We start from the raw sequence: 24414 nt of genomic DNA, 5'->3' as shown, positions 1-24414 counted from the left end.
GCCCCATGACATTCATTGGTGCTGCAGATACAATTATGAATGATTTACATACTTTACCTACTACAGCAATCTAATAAATGTCCTAGTTCACCACATAAGTTTCCAGCAAATCTCTATTGTAATATGCCTGAGCTCTTCTCGGATGGCACAGCAATTCCAAAGAAACCATATAATAAAATAATCATCTGGAATATAAAACAAAGAGATCCAGTATTTCAACAAAAACTCAAAAACTTCTATAGATGTACCATAGAGCATTCTGACAAATTGCATTGATGTCCGGGTATGGGGGGTTGGGGGATGGGGCTACTGCACAGGACCGAAAGAAGCTGCAGAGGGTCGTAAATTTACTCGGCTCCATCTTGGGTACAAGCTTGCAAAGTACCCAAGTCATCTTCAAGGAGCGGTGTCTCAGAAAGTTAGGCTCCATTATTAAGGACCCTCAGCACCCAGGGCATGCACTTTTCTCACTGTTACTATCAGGCAGGAGGTACAGAAGCCTGAAGACACACACTTAATGATTCAGGAACACCTTCTTCATATCACTATATCACTTTTTTAATATATATTATTTCTGTTTCTGCATGATTTTAATCTATTCAATATACATATACTGCAATTTCTTTATTTGTTTATCTCCTATATTGTATATCGTATTGAACTGCTGCTGTTAAGTTAACAAATTTCACAAAACATGACAGTAATAATAATCCTGATTCTGATTCTGATTCTAATTTTCTGTCCGCAATTCCTACTTGTTTTGACCTGCTTTGTGAAATATGGAAACCCTAAAATGGATCTGAGCAGAATAAGGATGTGGTGAACCTGAACAGAAACTATGGACTATTTTCTATGTAGTACACCATCTGGACAATTTTAAACACTCAGACTCCTTCTCGGCAAGAGCTTTTGACTAGATAACCACCAAGCTGGATTTATAATTTTTCCAAGTCAGTCAAGTAAGCAAAAGACAATTGAATTATCATTTCAGCATGATGAGATGGAGCTGCGATATCTCAAATGCACTAAAGGAAATTAGTACTCAAAGTAAGTCCTTACAAAAACTAAAACAACATTGCTATTGATGAGTAAAATTGAATGAGTAAGATTAATGAAATGATTATTCCAATCAATGAACGACTTCAGGATGAGTGGGTATCAGAATCAATGAAGTGTGCCATACAAGAAGAGCTTTTATTGAATATTTGAAAAGGATTAAATAGTAGAAAATCATATGCTGAGAAATTGTGTTCAAGGGAGCCATTTCATCAATCAACATTGATGCAATTAACTTCTGGCGCGGTGTTAAGTAGGCTACCATTAAAATTTTCTGGGATACTTTTAAAGGAAGAAGGGTATTAGTAATGATGACTGTGCATAGTGGTATCAGTTGAATTGAAGGAGCAGAAACCAATCGTGAATCTTCAAAGTTAAGCCAATGTCATTTGTAACTAACAGGAAGTGGTAAATATCACAAGAACTCTATTTTTAAGAAAAGATTGGAAAACACTCGTGGATAATTTAGATGTATTTACTTTATTGTCACTAATCAGTGATTTCTTAAGGTTGTCATTACCCACGGGGCTGAGGGTGGGCTTGTAGCAAAAGCTTCATCTATCTAATAACCATATAACCATATAACAATTACAACACGGAAACAGGCCACCTCGACCCTTCTAGTCTGTGCCAAACACTTACTCTCACCTAGTCACACCTACCTGCACTCAGCCCATAACCCTCCATTCCTTTCCTGTCCATATACATATCCAATTTTACTTTAGATGACAAAATTGAACCTGCCTCTAACACTTCTACTGGAAGTTTGTTCCACACAGCTACCACTCTCTGAGTAAAGAAGTTCCCCCTCATGTTTCCCCTAAACTTTTGCCCCTTAAATCTCAACTCATGTCCTCTTGTTTGAATCTCTCCCCTACTCTCAATGGAAAAAGCCTATCCACGTCAACTCTATCCTATCCCCCTCATAATTTTAAATACCTCTATTAAGTCCCCCCTCAACCTTCTATGGTCCAAAGAATAAAGACCTAACTTGTTCAACCTTTCTCTGTAACTTTGGTGCTGAAACCCAGGTAGCATTCTAGTAAATCTCCTCTGTACTCTTTCTATTTTGTTGACATCTTTCCTATAATTCGGTGACCAGAACTGTACACAATACACCAATTTGGCCTCACCAATGCCTTGTACAATTTTAACCTTACATCCCAACTCCTAAACTCAATGCTCTGATTTATAAAGGCCAGCATACCAAAAGCTTTCTTCACCACCCTATCCACATGAGATTCCACCTTCAGGGAACTATGCACCATTATTCCTAGATCACTCTGTTCTATTGCATTCCTCAATACCCTACCATTTACCATGTATGTCCTATTTGGATTATTCCTACCGAAATGTAGCACCTCACACTTAACAGCGTTAAACTCCATCTGCCATCTTTCAGCCCACTCTTCTAACTGGCCCAAATCTCTCTGCAAGCTTTGAAAACAACTTTATTATCCACAACACCACCTAACTTAGTATCATCTGCATACTTACTAATCCAATTTATCACCCCATCATCCAGATCATTAATGTATATGACAAACAACATTGGACATTTAACATTAAATGCTCCCAATGGCATGCATTCAAACTGCTTCTGACAACCAAGTTCAGATCCTGGCCTTCACATGTGGATTAGCTACCAAGCATGGCAGAACCATTTCTAATGATAGAAAAAGGGGCAAAGGAGCATTACTGGTGCCTTAAAGCCAATCATTTGGAGCTCATCAGCCAAGGTTGGCAGCTTTTCTAGGAGAAGGGAAATGCTGATCTCAAACCTTCACTGTCTTGCGGCAATACACACATAGGGAAGGCTTTGGGAGTACATCCCGAGTAAAAATCCAGAGCTGGAGTCCCTAAGGCAATCCTATGTTGAGGTCAATGCTCTTGTCAGTGTTCTCCATTTGAGACAAAGGATGAGTTTTATGAGAACATTGCAGACACCATGAGGAATATCCCCAACAAGGAGCATTTTGTTCTCCTGGATGACTTCAATGCCAGGATGGATGCAGATCATGGTTCATGGTCTTCCTGCCTATGTTACTTTGGCATAGGCAAGATGAATGAGAGCAGACAGTGATTGCTGGAATTCTGCACTTATCATAATCTTCGCATCATCAACTCATCCTTCCAGACCAAGATTCAACACAAGGTTTGCTGGAGACACCATTGATCTAGACTGGCACAAGCTGGACTTTATCCTAGTCAAGTGTTCCATCCTTGGCAGCACGCTTTTCACACATTCCTACCATAGGGTAGACTGCGACATTGCCCTCTCACTGATGTGTTGTAAGGTTATAATGCGGACAAAGCAATTCCGTTGCACAAATTAAGAAGGGAACCCTCACATTGACATCAGCAACATGCTTCACCCAGACCTGCCGGAACAGTTTGCTAAGTCCTTCGAGAAAGAACTGAGCACCGAGCAGTCTGGATGCACTGCCACAGAGAAATGGGACTTCTGCAGAATACCATCTACAGTGCAGCTAAAGCTACCTTCAGGCAATAAGACCTCAAAAACAAATTAAATGAATCAAGCAAGAAAACAAGAAAATGAATGGTGACATATATGTACCTTGATAATATATTTAGTTTGAACTTTTGAACTTTGAAGCCAAATCCAATGAGATGACCCCTATCATTGAAGCCAAATGTGCTGTCTTGCTGAGAATATGTGTTCTCCACCTGAAAGGAACTTACAGATACTCAGTGCAACTAGAAGTACAGTTCAGCAGACCACCAAGCACTGTGCCATTGAGTACTGGAAGTAACTCAGTGAAGACACCCAGACCGCAGCACTGATAGGCAGTATGATGGCATCATGAAAGTCCTTGGCCCATGGCTCCCCTCAAATCCATCATCGGGAAGTAATCACAGAGATGGGCAAACAGATGCAGAGATGGTTAGAACATTACTCTGACTTCTACTCCAGAATTAACTCTGATACCATCATTGACAGCTGACACCATCGAGTGCCTAGTGACAATGGAAGAACTGGGTGCAAAACTGACCCTAGAGTCGCTCAGCAAGGCCATTGGCAGCTCGGCCTAAGGGAAGGCACCAAGGAATAATGGGAATCCACTAGACCTGATCAAGCACGACTATCTTACTGTATCCACTGCACCAAGTACTCTGTCAATGCTGACAGAAAGGACCTGTACTGCAGGATATGAGCAACACCAAGATCATTATCCTCTACAAAAGAAAGGTGAGAAAAGTGCCTGCAACAATGACAGGGGCATCTCCCTCTTGAATGTTGTTGGCAGAGTCTTAACCCGAGTATTCTTGGTCCACCTACAGAAGTTGTCTGATTGTGTCTACCTGCAGTCATTGTGTGGCTTCTGTGCTGGAAGGTCAATTGTGGACACAATCTTCTCTCTGCCAACTCCAAGAGAAGCTGCTAACAAAAGAAGCCTCTCTACATTGCATTTATTAATTTCACCAAGACATTTTACTTGGTCAGCGGAGATGGACTCTTTCAGATTTTCTCTAAGGTAGGCTGCCCACCAAGACTACAGAGCCTGATCAAATCCTTCCACAACAGCTTGAAAAACTGTGCAGCAAATGGCAGCTCTTTGGTGTACTTTGAAACAAGTAGCAGTGTTAAGCAATTTTCTGTCCTTGCCCCAGTGCCTGCAAGGAATTTGTTCTGATTATCAGCCTGAAAAAGACAAACATCTTGGGACAAGACAAGGAGGCATCTCCAGCCAGTATCACAGATAACTGCAAACTGGATATTGTTCATCAGTTCACTTTCCTGGGGTCCATGATCGGTGACAGCCTCTCCTTCGACACAAAAATCAACAAGTGCATTGGGAAGGCTGCAGCATCTCTTGCTTGCCTCAACACGTGAATCTGAGTCAAGCTCTCAGTCAAAGCAAAGATGGCAGTGTACAGTGCTTGTGTCACCAGCACACTGATGGGCATCTCCTGCAGAGGCTGAGTATCCATTGCTAAGGTTCACTCACACATCAGCCTCCCAAGCGTATACACCCTGCTCGGGTAGCGTCGGCTGCACTGGCTAGGCCATGTTTGCCACATGCAGGGTGGACGCATCCTCTGTGGTGAACTAACTTCTGGCACAAGAACTAATGGCCACCCACAACTGCACTACAATGATGTCAGCAAACGGGGCATGAAGGCATTGGACATCAACATTGAGTCCTGGGAGCAACTAGTAGCTGAAGCACCCCGAAACAATGCCTTAAGTCAGGCAAGGAAAAATTCCTCAAAGCAGCAGAAAACAAATGGGCCTATAGAAAGGAACACTGCAGCTCTAGCAGAGCTGAGACTACTTATAAATGTGACCTTTGAAACAGAGACAGCCACTCTCGCATTGTTCTTATCTGGCACAGACTGCACTGCACCAGCAACATAGATAGCTAGCTGGGTCCAACATCCATGGTCAATTTCAATTAATGGAAGGACCACAAGAACTAATGAGATTTTCAAAACATCTTGAATGTTAGCTTGTTCTCTGAATGTCAGATGATGGAGAGCTGAATAAGTGAGCAATCTAACAGGCAGAATCGCTGCAGTGCATCCAGTTTGGAGAATCTGTGGACCAACTCACCTCTAGAGAGGTGAAAGGAAATAATAGTGTGTGAAAAATGCACTTTGACCTTCTGAAAAAATGTGTGATTTTTTTGCTGAAACATTGCAGATAATGACAATACACAAGAGATCCTGCAAATGCTGGAAATTCCAGGCAACGCACACAAAATGCTGGAGGAACTCAGCAGGTCAGGCAGCATCAATGGAAATCAATACACAGTCAACATTTTGGGCTGAGACTCTTCTTCAGGATTGGAAAGCAAGGGGAGGATAATGGTAAAAAAAATCTTAGCTTATTTTCATTTTGCATTAGATAAAGTTTAAATTATAAAAAGTCTGTCAGATGTGAATGCTGTGATTGAACCTAAATACCACTATTCACTTTACAATTTATCTTCCCGAAAGGTTGACTTATTAACCAAAAAGTAATGCCACCTTAATCATCTGGAAATTTCTCCCGAATCACTGCTGTGCATAATCACTGGTATGTGTCTCTCAAATGATAACCTTTGTCATTCTGTCTCTACGATCAGCAATGTACTTTAGCTGCATGCTCTCAATGCAATCCAAATGATTCACATTTGTGTGTTCATCTTAGTGCATTTGATCTATCATCACACTGAGTGCAGTAATTTATTTTGCCCATTGTGAAAGCCCTGCTTCTACTGTCTAAATTATTCCTGTGGCGTTCAGCTGCAACAAGCCATTTATTTAATCCTGTAATGATTTATTGTATTTGCGTTGTTGTGCTTAATCTGCAATTTCATTGTAGTTATCCTACTACCCCTTTTAAAGTTCTCACTGCCGCTGGTGGTAAATGAAATAGAGCATTGCATTGTCAAAATGGAATATCCATCTACATTAAATTTAATATCATACATTCTCAGCTTCAACGGTTTTGTAATTCCACAATAACAAACTCATTTCATTAAGAGTTTGTTGACAGAAGTGGAAATATTTGCTGTCAAGCTCTAAGTCCATGAAAGGTCAACGGAAAATCTCTGATTAAAAAATACATTCATTTCTGTTTCACCTTCCTCAGTCAGCGAACTATTTGCATGAAACTAAATGAAATGAAATCCTGAGTAGAAAAATAAACATCACGTTTATTAAGTCAGCTATGAATTTGTTGCTTAAAAATATATCAGAAGCAAAGGTGAAAGGGCAAGGTCCAAAATGCAAAGCAACAGAAAGGCATTAACATCACAGAATGCTCCACATATAATAAGATAGTTCAAAATTCTTACCTGCAAAGGTTAGGTTATTCTTGAATATCTTTCTTTTAGGCAAGCTGCTGTATAATGAGTCTAAGCTTGGCTTGTGGTTTTAATGTACTTAAATACCACATCCTGCTAAAGCAGACCCCAAGGATAGTGAATATGTCTCTGATGGCCTTGGACTACAACTGTCAAGAATCTATTTTTTGGGGAATGTATCATATCTGGAGATCAAATTTGATAACAAAAATCCCTTCAGCAGAATATTTTTTCTTTCTACCCTAATCCATAACATTGATGTTTGTGCTCACAGCAACACAGCAAAAAATGCTGCTGTGAGGGGATATGTGCAGGAATTTAAATTTAATCAGTTTGACCATGCAAATGTTGCACATGTGTGCAGGCATCCTTAACAAACTTGATGATTATTGGAAAGGAATCCTTTGTACACACCCCTCTTCAAAATATCCTTTGCCTTCTAATTGTATGAATTCTGCTCTTATGTCTTATGGTCTTAAAAGCAAAGGAGGAGAGGAAAAGAATTGTTTTTACACAGTATGCGGTAATGGTTTGGAAACCATTACCTAAAAGGGCAGTGGAAACAGTAACTTTCAAAAGAAAATTGAATATATGCTTGAAAAAGAAACACCTGAAGCGGAAAGAGCCAGGAAGTGAAATTAATTTGATTGCTCTTTCAAACAGGCAAGATGATTCTCTGTTTCTGTGAGACTTTGGACTCAGAAGCCTTCCACGTCAAGAAGGCTGCTCCTAATTGCCTTGGGCAAGATGCTGGCCTTATGATAAAAAAAGGTTGAACGCATCAAGTGGCTGATGGTCTGTATTCCAGAAATGATAATGCCAAGATGAGAAAATACAATGGAGATACATTGACCCTAAAACCTATAAAGTGTGCAGACATTTTAAATATAGTGGTTCAGAGCACTAAGTAATAAAAGAAAGCTGCAGGCAATGTAGAGGGAGAAGACTGTTTTCACGGTCGCATTAAATCACAATTCTTGCATGTATTTGCACGGCGGTGGTTATGCATACAGTACAAGCTCTGCAGACGAACCTCACCCTGAGTCCCAGTGCAGCAGTTTGCAAATTTGAATTTAGTTTAAAAATAAAGCATTGGTATCAATGAAAGTGACCTTGAAGTTAGCTGCATTTTCTAAAAGTCTAACAGATTATTCAGTTATATTAAACTGCTAAAAGGTAGGATTTGCGGCATTGTGAGATGGAAGTCCCCATAGCTTCTTAGGATAGCTAGGGATAGGAATAAGTTGATTTTGTCAATTGCACTTAATTCCTGATAAAGAGTAAAAGCTTCTTTTAACTTTGTTTTTAAGATTCAGTTTTAGATGACAGTTAAATACAATGAGTCTGTTACTGTTGACTGAAATCATTACGCTAATTAGCAAATGAGCAATCACGGTTTAATTGGCATGAGCTCACTGACAACAAAACAGATTCAATAAATTAAAAGGAAAGGTTTGGAAACACAGCAGAATGTTTACCATGGTGAATTCAGCCAAGTGTTGCCAGCAAATTACCTGTAAGTCTCCAGACACTAAAGGCATATCCCTCAGGCACACTGTTAACGGCATGCATGCATGGAAGCCAATATGATAGAGGCATTGAAGAGGTTCCTGGAGAGCCTCATAAACTTGTATGAAAAGAAAGATATGGACATTGTATAGACAAAAGGGATTAGTTGAGTTGGGCATTTGATTAATAATTTATTTAGCTTGGTACTATATTTTGGGCCAAGGGGCCTGTTTTTGTACTGTATTTTTCTATGTTCTCTGTAAAAGTTTTCACATTTGCAGCTTATACTTGTGTGACTTTAAGCTTATGTTGCTAATCCCACTATTATTCTTCTTTCAGGCACCATGGTTTCAACTTTAGTCTTTTGCTGATAGAATTTTTGTCATTGATTTGTTCTTCTCGAGATGGGTATTGCTAACAAGGCAACATTTATTGGCCATTCCTCATTACCCAAAAGAAAGAAAAGGAGAATTATATCCTTAAACTGTTGCAGTGTTTACAGTGAAGGAACTTGCACAAGTGAGTTTCAAGATATTGAGCCAGTGGCAAAAAAGGGACAGCAATATATTCCCCGTGGAAGGGAATTTGCAGGTATTGCCTGCAGCACTTATGCTTCTTGGTGGTAATGACCATGGGTTGGGAGGTTCTGAGAGAATAATCTTGGTAAGTAACCGCAGCTGATTTAATCATTTGATGCTCACTACAGTGGCTGTTGGATGCTGGTGAAGTAATGGATATTAAAAATGGAAGGTAGGTTATTAATTGAATGGATTGCTTGGTCCTGAATGGTGTCACACTTCCTGAGTTTATTCAGAGCTGCAGCCATTCAAAGAAGTGGACGGTAATTACAAGGGGCATTGCTCGACCAAGCAAATGTGTGAAAGACCTTCCCAAAACTTGATTTACCAGCTATTTGGGAACATAGCTTGATCAGAAAAAGAAATCAAAAAGGCTGTGGAAGCAGATTGCAAGCAACTATTATGTGTAAAAATAAAATCAAATAAGCTGTCATACCACAGATGTGGCCTGACCTACTGAGCATTTTTAGATTTTAGTTTAGATTTTTTAAAAAAATTTTCATTTATTCATGTGCTTATTTAAACTTTTTAAGAAGGGGAGATACAAGGGACAAGGGGTCGCTGGAATATTGTTCAAGAGTCTTGTTTATTTGTCACGTGCATACTGAAGCAAACAGTAAAATGTGTCATGTGTGTTAGTAACCAATTCAGAAAAAGGTGTGCTGAGGGGCAGACCCCAAGTGTCGGCACACATTCCAACATGTCTATTATGTTTGGCAGAACAGCACAAACACAACACAACAAACAACAGTAAAGCAAGCCCACATGCACAGTCCGTATTCTTTGGCCGTCAGCCTCCAATCAGACCTGGACTTGGATTTATATTTGGATGTGGACATGCAGACATTCGGCCTTCGACTTCCCCAGCAGACTCACAGAGATTCTCACACCAAGGCTCTGGCCAATGAGCCTCAATTTCCAGAACCCTAATTCGACTCTCAGGCTTGATCCTTGGCATCAACCCAGGACCCTCTAATTACTGAACACTAGGCCTTGAACTCCAGTTCCACTAATTCATAAACCCTGAGGGCCATTGGACATTACTCCTGCTGCTTGCATCGAACTCCAACTCTGGAGCCTGTGACATCTCACTGACCCTAGGGGAGCCATTAAATTTAGTCCACAATGGTCTGTTGGCTATATATCCCAATCCACACAAGTCCCTTGTCTGTGTTGTTGATGACGTACTCAGTGGGTTGTGCAGCATCTATGGAAGAAAGGAATTGTCATCATTTCAGGTCAAAAGCCTGCATCATCACTAATCCTGATCCTCAATATTCGTTGGTTGCTAACAGATTTTTTGTTGTTTCTGATTAAGGAGATGACTAGCCATAGTTTATTACATGGGCTACTAAAATGCTGCAGTAGATAATATGTGCATCCAGGACAAATGAAGAAAAATCAATTAGTTAGAATGTGAGTGAGGATATTTTAAAATAAAGGTTGACAAATCATATTACCAAGTAGGGCGTTGTATTTTTATTGGAACAGAAGAGAATCTGGTCCCTTGAGACACAGATTGCAAATACTGGAATCTGGACCAGAAACAAACTGCTAGAGAAACTCAGTTGGTTGACAAGAATCTGAGAGGGTTGGGGATTGGGGAAGAATTGTTGGTTTTCAATGTTGGGACTCTGCAACAGGACCCTGCATTGGGCCATTGAGCCTGTATTAACTTAGGGGTAATATTAACAGTCCTCCTTTACCTACTAATATACTGTACAATATTTAAACAAACTTATTGTCTGTTTTCATTTTCCTTTAAGCTTGCCCTTTTAAAAAAATATTCATACTTGCACTGTTGCCCAATTTGCCTGTCATTCTCAATCTCCTTCTGTTTTTGCTTTCTATTGTTCTTTCTGTTAATTCTGTCCTTGTTCTTCTCTCTTTAGTTATTCAATTTAAGTTGCACTCCCTCTTGTTACGAACCCCGTAACTGGGTCACTTACCAGCAAAGATGGAGACGTCCATTGAAGTCTGATAATACTATTTTTAACAGTATTTATTAGTAAAAATACACAAAAATAATATCAATGCAATTATACAGATAATATACATCGTCAATACTAAATCTAAAAGTGCGAGTATAATAATAATCAATAAGAAATAAGCTCTGTCGTTGTCAAGGGATAATGTATTGTCCGATGGAAATATAAAGTTCACTCAGTTCATGCAGGCTGCAGCCGTTGTGTTGCAATTGTTGGAGAGAGAGAGAGATTTTGAGAAAAACTTGCCAGCTTTCCTTTTATGATTTCAATCCATCAGGAGTCTTGTTGTAGTGGCCTTTCACTTGTGGCCTCTCCTTTAGCTAAATGGAGGACAAGGGAGGACGCACACGAGCCCCCACTGGCTATTGCTATAAAACGCTGTCACTGGATTTTCAGTGTTTCTCCTGGTGTGTCTAAAGGGGTTGTTCCCCAGACCCTCTTTTATCCTTACTCACGGGGTCTCAGATGTCAACCAGGTTGGGATGATGCAATCCTTCAACCAGCCCACTCTGGTTGTCCCCTGAGGGGTTTCAATGAATAGTACAGTACTCAATACACAATTCTGTCTCCAAGAGACAATGGCCGTTATCAGTGGTTCGGTTTCTCTGAGGTCAGGACACATTCCAAACCTTGTGTACTCTGGACGTCTCTCTGTCATTTCCTGGGTCCCAGACCTGAATTAATAGCGATCTTGTGGTTCTCAAAAAGGAGGGGGTGACTTTGTACCCTTCGGCCCCTCAGAGTTGCTTCACATTCATAACACTCTTCCATTCCAGTTTGAAGCCTCCCCAAGAGTACTAGCAAATACCACAGACAGGAATTGTCCCAGTTTTGACTTGTCACACATTTCAATACAGGTTGAGTAAGATCTGCGCGAATTTCTCTCCTTAGTAAGCATCTCCCGATGAAATTCTGTGGGTTGCATTGTTCTGAAATGTGCGGCTTTCCCCAACATCAAAAACATATCAGAAATGACAGTTGGACTGCTCAAGCCTCATGGAATCACCTCGACTGGTGATGAAACATCTGCAAGCTAAATGCCAAACTCCACGAATGCTGCAACATCAAAGGATGCACCATCTTTTCCCCAGGGCTGCAGATTCAAGAATAATACAGCATTGATTTACAGTGAGAGGGGAAAGGTTTTTCACCCAGGGAGTGGTCAGTCTATGGAATGAGTTGCCAGACAAAGTGGTTGAGGCAGGAATATTAACAGCATTTCAAAGGTTCTTGGACAGATACATGATCAGGAAAGGTTTAAAGGGATATGTGCCAAATGCAAATAGTGTTCACTGCAGAGTTACTTACTATGCAAACTATAGTCTTAGCCAAATCATTACTATAGGTCACAACAATGGTCACAGGTGTCCAATCTGTAAACCAATTCTTCCTTTACCACCCTCTGCCTTCTACCACCACAAATTTGTATTCATTGACTTGCTTACACTAGATTCTTTGTATTCTAACTTTCTGTCCATGTGGGACTTTGTTAAAGGTCTTGTCAAACTCCACCACCCCTTATCAAGCCTATCAACCTATTATTCACTCTTCAAGATAATCTATCAAGTTTATGAGACGTGAGTTCCCACACATAAGGCCATGCTGAATCAGTTCTTGTCTTTCCAAATGCTAATTAATCCTGTCCCTCAAAATCCTTTCCATTAACTTTCTATCCAGAGATACAATGCTCACTGACCTGTGTCTTCCTGGCTTTTCCTTCTTGCCCTTCTTAAATAAAAGCACAATATAAGCCGTCCTCTGGTACTTCACCTGTACCCAATGCAGGCACAAAGATCTCTGCAAGGTCCTTTGTTGCTTGGTAGAGCATTCTAATATACACCTGAAGAGGCCATGGTGATTTTTCTGTTTTTGTGCATTTCAAGATCTCCAAAATTGCCTCCTTTTTAGTGTTGATTTGCATCAGGCTATGACTGTTCCCCCTCTTAAAGTCAGTAATGTCCTTCTCCACAGTTAAATCAGATGAGAAGTATTCATTTGAGAACTTAACTTTTTCCTGTGGGTCCAGACGTGGATGAATGCACTGAGCCTTATTCTCTCTCTTGCTACACTTTTACTTCTAATGTTCTGAAAGAAATTTCTGGCCTTTTATTTTTCTCCAAGTTTATATCTTAAGTATACTTCTATATCATTTATAGACAGTTTGAGCCCAGCTACCTATGCCTGTCATAAATCTCCTTATGTTTCCTAACCAGGTCCTCAATAACCAGGTCAAGCAACGTTCTTTAATCTTACCAACCTTGCCTTTCACTCTGATGGAAACACAGAAGACCTGACTTTTACCATCTCACTTTTGAAAGGCTCCCAGTTGCCAGATGCATTGGTGTTAATCAGTTCATATTGTGAGGTGTAGTTAGAAATAGACATCATGTAAGCATTAGCAAACATAAGGATGCTTCCTCCTTGATGTCACGCTTAGTCAAATGGTTTCAAATGACATGTTGTTGGAACTCATGCCATGTCCAGTGTGAAGTTAATCATCAGAACTACCATTCCAGCTAACAGGGTCCAACTCAATATTTTAATAGGATGTTGCATTGATAAACATGCAAGCACCACAGTTAAACACACTAAATGAAGTACTTTAGCTCAGGAAAATGGTGTTGAAAGTGATTTAGGAAGACACACAATAAAATAAACTGAGTTTCTTCATTGATTGAGTGACAAACAGGAAGTGGGTGAACCTCACTCTAGATAATGGCATAACAAAGGAGCAGTCTGTGAATAATAGCTGATGTTACAAGTGTATGAATGGAGCACAATACATGAATTGTTAATGTTCCTTTCCTAAATATTCATTTCTAAATTGTAACATCAATGAGAAAATTAAAGTTTACTTATTGTCCAATCATCTCAAATCAGTGTAAAATCCAACGGCAACAAAATTTAAAACAAGTCAGATTTTTCCACGAGTTTGTACATTGAAACTGCAGAGGGGATCTCATTTGGTAAAACCAACAGCAGAGCACTCTTTCTGTACTTAACATTTGCGAGATGTTCGTACTTCCTTTCTCCATATTAGCCAACCTACTCATTTACATATTATCTGCTTCGTTATCTTTTGTTTCTCTCTTATCACTTATTTGGTCCAACAGCAACTTACATGATCAAGCTCAGGGAGGTCAGTGGCATCTTTCATCAGAATAATAAATGAACATTTGAACGAGCAACATGTCAAAGAGAATAATGAATTTATGACTCAATGCTGTAAGTTCAGCAGGATGAAGAGTAAAATGACCAATACATGTTTTCTAAGTGGAATTCAAAAAGAGATCATTGGCAAAGAATACAACTATATAGAATAATAACCCTTTAAAATATTAACTCTATGGAAAGATAGCACTAATAACATAGTAATTATTATTTGAGAGGAAGAAGATAGACCAATAACAAAACAAATCTGCTAATTGTAGAATACATTAGAAACCTATACTAATGTCACAATATTTTCCAAAGAATTGAATAAAAATGCCAGAGAATGAAATGTCACAGTTGTACAACTGGTAGACAGTAAATTAAGTGAATGGAATTAAGACATACAATGAGCCATGTCAAGACAAATGTGGGAATACATGAGGCTACTGAACTTTTTTTTGTGGAAGCCAAATTGGAAGACTTACATAAAAAGAGAAGATATGAAATGTCCAGGAAGTTTGAAGGGAAGTTTGTGAGTTCTTTTTGTAATTGTGTCTGTTTCTTCTGGATGCTCTGCCTGGGGTTATGCCTCACAGAAACAGGCACTTCAGCTTATCGAGGGATGTTTATGTGGGATGTGATACCTTGGCACCCATCCATAAAGTCAGGACAGGGGAAAATAAAAATCAGAAATCTAATGGAATAATCTATTTATTCAGTAGAAGTATAGAAATAAAGAAAGGGTGTTCATTTCAATAGTGTAGAACACTTCCCAAATTATTGTGTGCAGATTTAAGAATCATAAGTAAGATTTTTCAATGAAACCCATCATAAAGCAAATATTATCTTGCATTAATATCAAAATAATGTCAGGCTTAAAATATTAAATATGAAAGCGGATTGCAAAGATAAAAACAGAATAAGCTGGAAGCACTAAGCAGATCAAACTATGGAAGAGAAACAATATTAATGCTTCAGATCAAAGCTCCTTGATCACGTCAGGGAAAGTGACAGAAGATATTTTAAAACTATAACACCATAAAATATAGGAGCAGAATTAGGTCATGTGGCCCTTTAAGTCTGTTCCATCATTTCTTCATGGCTGATCCGATTTTCCTCTCAGCCATAATCCCCTGCTTTCTTCCCGTATCTCTTCATGCCCCGACCAATCAAGAATCTATCAAACTTTGCTTTAAGTATACAAGTACTTAAAGATCTGGCCTCCAGAGCTGCCAGGGGTAAAGAATTCCACAGATTCACCACTCTCCGGCTAAAGAAAATCTTCCTCCTCTTCATTCTAAAAGGACAACCCTCTATTCTGAGGCTGTGTCCTCTGGACTTAGACATTTCTACCACAGGAAACATGCTCTCCACATCCACTCTATCAAGGCCTTTCACCATGTGATAGTTTTCAATGAGGTTGCCCCTCATTTTTCAGAATTCTGGTGAATACGGCCCAGAGCCATCAAACACCCTTCATGTGGCACACCATTCAATGCGGGAGTCATTTTCCTGAACCTCCTTTGAACCCTCTTCAATTTCAGCACATTTTTTCTAAGGGGCCCAAAATTGCTCATAATACTCCCATTCATAATGCTGCTACTCAGCTACTGCTTTATCCATTCTAGAATCTTTTCTGTAATGTCATGTGCTCATAGCTTGTTAAGCAGCCTTATGCGTGGCACCTTGTCAAAGGCCTTCTGAAAATCCAAGTACTTAACATTAACTGATTCTCCTTTGTCAATACTACTTGTTAATTCTTTATAGAATTCCATCAGATTTGTAAGGCACAATTTTCTCTTGAGGAAACCATGTTGACTATGGCCTATTTTATTCTGTGCCTCCAAGTATCCTAAGAACACATCCTTAATGATCAATTCCAACATCTTCCCAACCACAGACGTCAGACTAACTGGCCTATAGTTTCCTTTATTCAGCCTCTCTCCCTTCTTGAAGAGTGGATGATATATGCAATTTTCCTGTCTCCCAGAAACATTCCAGGATTTAGTGATTCTTGAAAGGTCATTACTAATCCCTCCACAATCTTTTCAGCCACTTCTTTCAGAGCTCATCTGGTCCAGGTGATTTATCTGCATTCTGACCTTCTAGTTTCCCAAGATCCTTCTCCCTAGTAATGGTAACTTCACACACTTCATGATCCTTGATACGTGGAACTTCCATCATACTGCTAGTATGAGCAATTGAGCACAGCTGCATGAAATATTCCAGTAGAAAAGCAGCATCCATCATCAAAGCTCTCAGTTGCCCAGGTGTTATGGGGTTACTCAGCTAACAGTCAAATAAGAACATTGAAATGGAGAGTGAACAAACATCAAGACATATAAAACATTTGAACTTGAAACCAAAAGTAGAATTCTGATCAGTTAAAGCACATGCCTTTAAAGAGGAAAAAGTTGAATCAATATTATATTGCACTAAGTTTAACCGCAACCTGATCAAAAGCAATAAAATAATAAAACAGAAGAATTATTTCATTTGGTAGTTATTGCAAAACAAGAGGAAATTATCTTAATCGGTAATAAAATCTAGAGCATTCTCTCTTTCAAACTGCTGTTAATTCTGGATCAAGAATAATGTCAATAGATTTTAGTCAGGTAAGAAGACCAAAAGATATTGGATACAAAGAGATGAATAGAATTGAGCTACAGATCCAATTTCTTAGAGTTGCAAGACCATAAGATGAGAATTAGGCCATCGAGTCTGCTCCTCTATTCTGATTTATGGTTGATTTATTTTCCCTCTCAACCCCATTCTCTTGCCTTCTCTATGTAACCTTTGATGTGCTAATTAATTAAGAACCTATCAACCTCCATCTTAACTATACACAATGAGTTGGCGTGCACATAACTAACTGTGGCAATGAATTCCACAGATTCACCAAACTCTGTCTAAAGAAATTATTCCTAATCTCTGTTCTAAATGGAAGTCCCTCTATTCTGAGGCTGTGCCCTCCGGTCCTAGACTTCCCCAGTTTAGGAAACATCCTCCCCACATCAATTCTATCTAGGACTTTCAATATTCAAAAGATTTCAATGAGATCCCCCTTCATTCTTCCAAAATCCTGTGAGTACAGACCTAGAGCCATAAAATACTCTTTATATGTTAAACTTTTCATTCCTGGGATCATTTTCATGAATCTCTTCTGGACCCTCTCCAATGCCAGCACATCTATTCATAGATAATGGGCCCAAAACTGGTCATAGTGATCCAAGTGCAGTCTGATCAATGCCTAATAAAGCCTTAGCATTACATGCTTCCTTTTATATTCTAGTCTTCTCAAAATGAATACTAACATTGCATTTGCCTTTCTTACCACCAACTCAGTCTGCTATTTAACCTTTAAAAAATTCTGCATAAAGACTCACAAGTCTCTTTGCACCTCTGATTTTGGAATTTTTCTCCTATTTAGAAAATAGTCCATTTCTTATGCCATAAAATAGTATCCACTTTTATATCCACTTACCTTCATATTTCATCTTTTCTCTCTTTAAGGTATTTTTTAGTTACCTTCTGGTCATTTTTTAAATCTTCCCAATCCTTTAACTTCCCACTAATTTTTGTGATATTATCTGCTGTCTCTAGTTTTTATGCTGTCATTGACTTCCCTTGTCAGCCAGGTTGCTTTATCCCCTTATCCTCCCTTTAGGTATCTATCTTGTACCTTCCACGTTTCCCTCAGAAACACCAGCCATTGCTTTTCTGCCAAATCTGGGGCAATACAGAACACCTAATCCAGAATTGCTGTTCCCCCATTGAGCTCAACCACAAGCTGCTCTAAAATGTCATGTATAGATGTTCTACAAATTCCCTCTCTTGGGAACCAGCACCAACCTGATTTTCCCAATCTACCTACGTATTGAATTCCCCTATGATTATTGCAACGTTGCACTTTTTCCTTATTTTTTTTATCTCCCATTGTAATTTGTAGCCAACATATTGGCTACTGTTTGGAGGCGAGTTTACCCTTGCAGTTTCTCTAACTTCACCCACTAAGATTCTACATCTTCTGATCGCATCCCACTTATTTTGAAGGAATTAATTGCATTTTTTTTACCAACAAAGCCATCGCACTCCTTTTGCCTGTACGTTTGATACAATGTATATGCCTGGATGTTAACTCTGATCTTCTTTCAGCCACGACTCAGAGATGCCCACAACATTGTACCTGCCAATCTCTAACTGCGCTACAAGATAAACTACATTATTCCGTATAATGTGTGCATTCAAATATAACATCTTCAGTCCTGTATTCATCACCTGTTTTGATTTTGGCCACCTGCTGCACTTTAACTTATCCTATTGACTGTAATTTTTCCCTATTATCTGCCTGTCCTTCCTCACAGTCTCACTACACATTGCATCTAGTTGTATACTAGCTGCTCCATCCTCAGCCCTATCACTCCGTTTCCCATGTCCATGCCAAATTACTTTAAATCCTCCCCAACAGCTCTCGCAAACCTAACCACAAGGATATTGGTCCCCCTTGGGTTCAAGTATAACCTGCCCTTTCTATACAGTTCATGCTTGCCCCAGAATAGATCCAGAAATCTGTAACACTGCTCCTGCACCAATTCATCAGCCATGCATTAATCTGCTAAATCATCCTATTCTTACTCTTACTAGCATGTAGCACAGGCACAAATCCAGAGATTATTACCCTGGAGGTCCTGCTTTTCAGCCCAGGGCTGAATTGGCTGGCACAAGAGGGCACAGTTTTAAGGTGCTTGGAAGTAGGTACAGAGGAGATGTCAGGGGTAAGTTTTTTAAGCACGGAGTGGTGAGTGCATGGAATGGGCTGCCGGAGGCTGTGGTGGAGGCGAAAATGATAGGGTCTTTTAAGAGGCTCATGGATGGCTACGTGGAGCTTAGAAAAATAGAAGGCGATGGGTAAAGCCTAGGTAATTCTAAGGTAGGGACATGTTTGACACAGCTTTGTGGGCCGAAGGGCCTGTATTGTGCTGTATGTTTTCTATGTTTCTACCTAATTCTCTATATTCTCGCTTCAGGACTTCCTCCGTTTCTGTATCAATGTCCTTGATACCAATACATACCACAACTTCCAGCTGTTCACCCTCCCTTTTTAGAATGTTGTGGACCAGATCTGAGAAACTGTTAATTCTTGCACCTGGGAGGCAACATACCACCTGGGTATCTCTTTCTCATCCACTGCTTTTTGCTCCTCTAGTTATGGAATGCCCTATGACAAAGCTCTCCTCTTCTCACTGCTTCCCTTCTGAGCCAGAGACCCCTTCACAGCAGCATCCCCTTGGTAGGTCATTTCCTAGGCCCCTCCTCAAAGATTTAATCACTGTGGAGAACTTCTTACTCTATGGGATAATGTATTTTCAGACAAGGGTTCAAAATCTATTTGGCAGGAGAGTCTTGGGGCAGTGAAACAATGTCAATTTCTGGGGCTTCCTCCATGGTGGTTGAGATTGGTTGTGGGGTATGTTACATTGTGCAAGGAACAGCATAGCTGGTGCGTTGTTGGCTGTGGGCTATGTTACATTGTGATATGCAGGAGGGAATCAGTGAGCTTCTGAATCAGTGTCAGAGTAGTGTGTTCTCCTGACGTTGCTCACTGTGCTTTCTTTAGACTCTGGACAAATTTTTCCACCAAGCAATTGTGCAGGTGAAATTTGTCTTATTCCGTTCATTTTCAAGGATGACTGAACCTGTTCTGCAACAAACTGTGGTCTATTGTCACTGATTAAGTGTGCTGAGACACCAGTCCTTGAGAAGAGGCTTATCAATACATCAACAGTGTGTAAGACTGTGCTGGAGGTTATTGGGAACACTTCTGGCCACATTGTAGCTGCATCCACTACTACTAAGAAATTTATGCCCATGAATGGCCCAGAAAAATCCACATGAATCCTCTAACAGAGCAAACTGCTTGAACTACTGACCTATCCTAAGCCACCAGACAAAGCTTCAGGTCAACGCTTTTATCTTGGCCATGGCTAGCTGTCTACTATGTAGCTCCTCCAGCACATTAGCTCACAGCTTGGATGGTAAAACAACACTGAATCCCTACATAAGGCAACCCCCATCAAGGGCAAGTTCATCCCGTATTGGTAAAGATTAGGGAACGGGAATTTCTGTTGCACATTCCAACTATTTTGGGTCACCATGTAGACCGGAGAATGTATGTGGTCTTTTCTAGTTTCCCTTTCAATCATTTTTGCCATAAAAGGGGACTTGATTTGCATGAGGGAGAGATGTCAAGAGGAGAGTAAACTCTTGCAAGTTTTTCTGATGTAGCATCTTCCAAGAATAAATGGGACAATACATCAGCATTTTCATGATTGGTTAACCTTTTGAATTCAATATTATAATTAAGTCCTCCAAGTAACAGAGCCCTCTTCTGCATTCATGCTGCTGCTGTTAGGGAAACACCTTTCTGTGGATTGAAAATGGACACAAGTGTTTGATGGTGAGTAATAAGGGTAAACTCTCTCCTACAGGTACTGACTGAAAAGGTTCTCACCACAAACTAGATCAAAGTCCTTTCTGTCAATCTGTGCATAACTCTTCTCTGCAGGGGTAAGGGAACATGATGCAAAGGCTACAGGGCATTTGCTTCCATCACTCATAACATGTGATATGACTGCACCTATACTATAAGTCGAAGTGTTACAGGCAAAGATCACAGAACAGTGTGGATCATGATGTGTAAGTACAGCGTCTGATGTTACCAATTCCTTTGTCTTTTGAAAGCCACCTCACACTGCTTTGTTCATTGTCATTCCTTCCCGATCTGTAATAATGAATTCAAGGGATGGAACACAATAGTCAAGTTTAGCAAGAACCTGTTATGATAATTTACAAATCCTAAATAGACCCACAACTGTGACACGTTCTTTGGTCTTGAGTTATGAACCACTGTGTAAATCTTGTGTGTCAGTAGTGTGACCACTGTAAGTAAAGTCTGGTTTTAAAAGTTCATGCTTATTGTGTTGTGCTCTTGGCACATAATCTAATCTTTTTAACAATGTCTTGATATTTTGGAGATGTTCCTTCTCATCCTCACCTGTAACAATGATGTCATGCAGGTAACACTAAGTGCCTGGACAGTCTTGCAGCACCTCATCCAGATGTTACATCGAAAGTAAGTTTTTTGTAGAGATAAAGCCCATTGTGAGTATTTATTGTAAGAAACATTTTGGACTCCTCTTCCATCTCTATCTGCAGGTAGGCTTCAGCTAAGTCCACTTGGCTGAATTGTTTCCCTCCAAAAGGTTTGCAAAGATATCCTCTATCCTGGGCAGAGGGTATTGATCTACTTTCAGTACAGGGTTGATGTTAACCTTAGAATCACCACAAATCCTACAGACCTATCCTTCTTGGCTGCTCAAACCATTGGCATTGCCCATGGGCTCCACTCAACCTTGAAGAAAATTCTGTCAGTCTCCATGTGACCTAGCTCACTGGCTATTTTATCACAGATTGTATGAGGAGCTGGATAGACATAGTAACACTTGGGTATGGCATTCTTATTTAAAACTATTTTACCCTTGATTTGTTAGAGTTCTCAAATGCCATCCTTGAACACTGTTATGGCATCATCCAGTAACTTTCTGAACTTGCTTTTAGTTGACTTTATTGCAGGAGATGTGGCTGCAAATGGTGGATGGATCTACAATCAAGCTGTAGTTGTCTCCTTCATTGAATACTGACCATCCTGTTTTTACCACATACAAATTTGATGTGGCTTGCTGATTGTTCTATTTCACCATTATAAATGTCATTCCCACAGGAGTTATCTTTTACCTGGTAGAAGTTCTTAGTTGTATATATGCAGGCATCAGTTTAGTATCTTTGAAATGCTGTTCAAACTCATTTTGTCATTCACTTTTGGTAGAAGTCATATTGCTTGCCTCCTGTTAGTTTTTACATGGTACATCCCAAGGCTATCTATACCTGTGTCACTCTCATCATTATCAGATTTTTCATGAACAAATTACAGAATACTGCTCTTTTAGAAATTGCAACTTGACTTTTTATCTTTTTTCTCTTCATGCAGTTCATTTATTTTTTGTCTGCTTGATACACGCTTTGTGTGTGTCCTAGTCTGTTGCATTTACTGAAAGTTTCACACTTAACCCTGCATTGGTCTGGTGTATGTGACTCCCTGCCACAATGTTAACACAATTTGTTCAGCCAGACCATTTCCTGTTTAAATGGTGTAAATTTGTTCACACTCACATTCATATCTGCAACCCAATTTTGTCTCTGACTGCGACTTCTATTGATACAGTGATTCCAACTGCTCTTTAAAACGTGAGATATGCTTCAGTTGAAAGTCATTTTTGAATGCTTTCTTGTAAGATTCCATAAACTAAATAATCTCTCAGTGCATCATTACTGAACTGACAATGCTCAGACAGTCTCTTCAATTCAACCACATAAGCTGAAATGAAATGCTCTGCTTTCTGATTCCACTTATGAAACTTAAAATGTTCTTCAATCATCAATTGTTCTCACATTACTTTTATGATATCAGTAATGCTGAGTTTGGTTGGTTTGTTTGGAGCAGTTGAACTTCTATACAAACTCTGTGCTGTTCCACCTATTGCATTCGGTACCACTGGCACTCACTTTTCACTGGTCATTTCATTTGCTTTAAAATACTGCTCAATTCATTCAGTATATGTCATCCAGTTATCTGTTGTACATCAAACACATCTATCTTTCTAATGTAGCCAACCATTACTGCTTTTTTGTTTATTACTATCACCCATTACTCAGAGTTTATAAACCTATGAATTTGTCCATTTTCTGCTTTTTATTTAACTTGGCCAACCCAGTCTCTTTCTGAAGAAACATATGTTGTACTTTTTCTCTCTCCCTGTCTCTCTCTCCCTTTCTCTTTCTCTGTCTCCCTTTTGAAGAACAATTAAATGTGCTGTGCTTTAACATGTAGGTAGTCATCTCAGGTATGTTTTAAAATTACCTCGTCACCACTTATATGTTTTGTAATTCCAAAACATGAAACTACGGAGTTGGGAATAATGTGTTTACTTCCTTCTTACTTTGGTGAGGTACACACTTAAAATGGGGTGGCTTAATGACATATTCCATTCACATATTTCTTATGTATAAAACACAATTCATAATGTAAATAAACAGAAACTTACTCAAATATTACTGAAATATTAAATACAGCACTTTTGTCTGTAACTATTTCCAGTTCTGCTGAAGTATAGAACCAGTTCTATAGTAAAGATAGCTCAGTATTTGCACAATGTTTTACAGTACCGGTGACCCATGTTCAATTCACTCTGCTGTCTCTAAGCTGTTTGTATGTTCTCCCCGTAACCACGTGGGTTTCTTCTGGGTGCTCCAGTTTCCTCCCACAGTTCAAAGAGGTACCAGTTGGTATGCTAATTGGTCATTGCAAATTATCCTTTGATTAGGCTAGGGTTAAATTGGGGGTTGCTAGGCAGTCTGGCTGAAAAAGCTGAAAGAGCCTATTCCACGTTGTATCTTAATAAACAATTTGTTCATGGAAAGCTGACCACATTGATGGTCATATTGACACGGCACATAACAAACAAATAATAGATGCTTCCTTAGTGTCTTTAATAATAAAACACCTTTATTAAGGGATGTAAAAATGTAAACCATCTCAGATATCAATGTACAAACATTATGTTCAATTCTTCTGTTGTCTGTGAGGTGTTTATAGGTGCTCCCCATGACCACGTGGGTTTCCTCTTGGTGCTATATTTCCTCCCCCTAGGTTTAGTAAGCTGTGGGCATGCTACATTGGTACTGAAAGCATTGCAGTACTTCCGGGCTTCCCCAGCACATCCTTATACTGTGCTGGCTGTCGATGCAAAATGACGCATCTTCACTGCAGGTTTCAATGTACAGTACTCTGCAAAAGTCTACACTATATCTACAGCGTATAGCTGGGGTGCCTAAGACTTTCATACAGTATTGTATTTGTTATCATTACTGAATGTTTCTCTGGTGCTTCCCGCTCCCTCTCCCTGCTCTCTTTCCATATTCAGTCCTACATATATATAGAATAGAGACCCATGTCAGAGTCAGGTTTATCATCATTCACATGTCATGAAATTATTTTTTCCAGCAGCAATGCATAAAGTTGCTACAGTGCTATGCAAACGTCTTAGGCACCCTGGCTATATTTATATACACGTGTGTTTATGACTTTTGCATGGTATCGTACATGTGAAAAATAAAGCTATTCTTTAATCACTCTGCTATCACTAACAAGCAGGTAATGATCAGTGGTTGCAGGAGAGGTGGGTATGTCAGGAGCAACAC

This window comes from Hypanus sabinus, chromosome 1 (genome assembly GCF_030144855.1).
Source record: "Hypanus sabinus isolate sHypSab1 chromosome 1, sHypSab1.hap1, whole genome shotgun sequence".
NCBI classification, from domain to species: Eukaryota; Metazoa; Chordata; class Chondrichthyes; order Myliobatiformes; family Dasyatidae; genus Hypanus; species Hypanus sabinus.
This window is presented reverse-complemented; position numbering follows the sequence as displayed.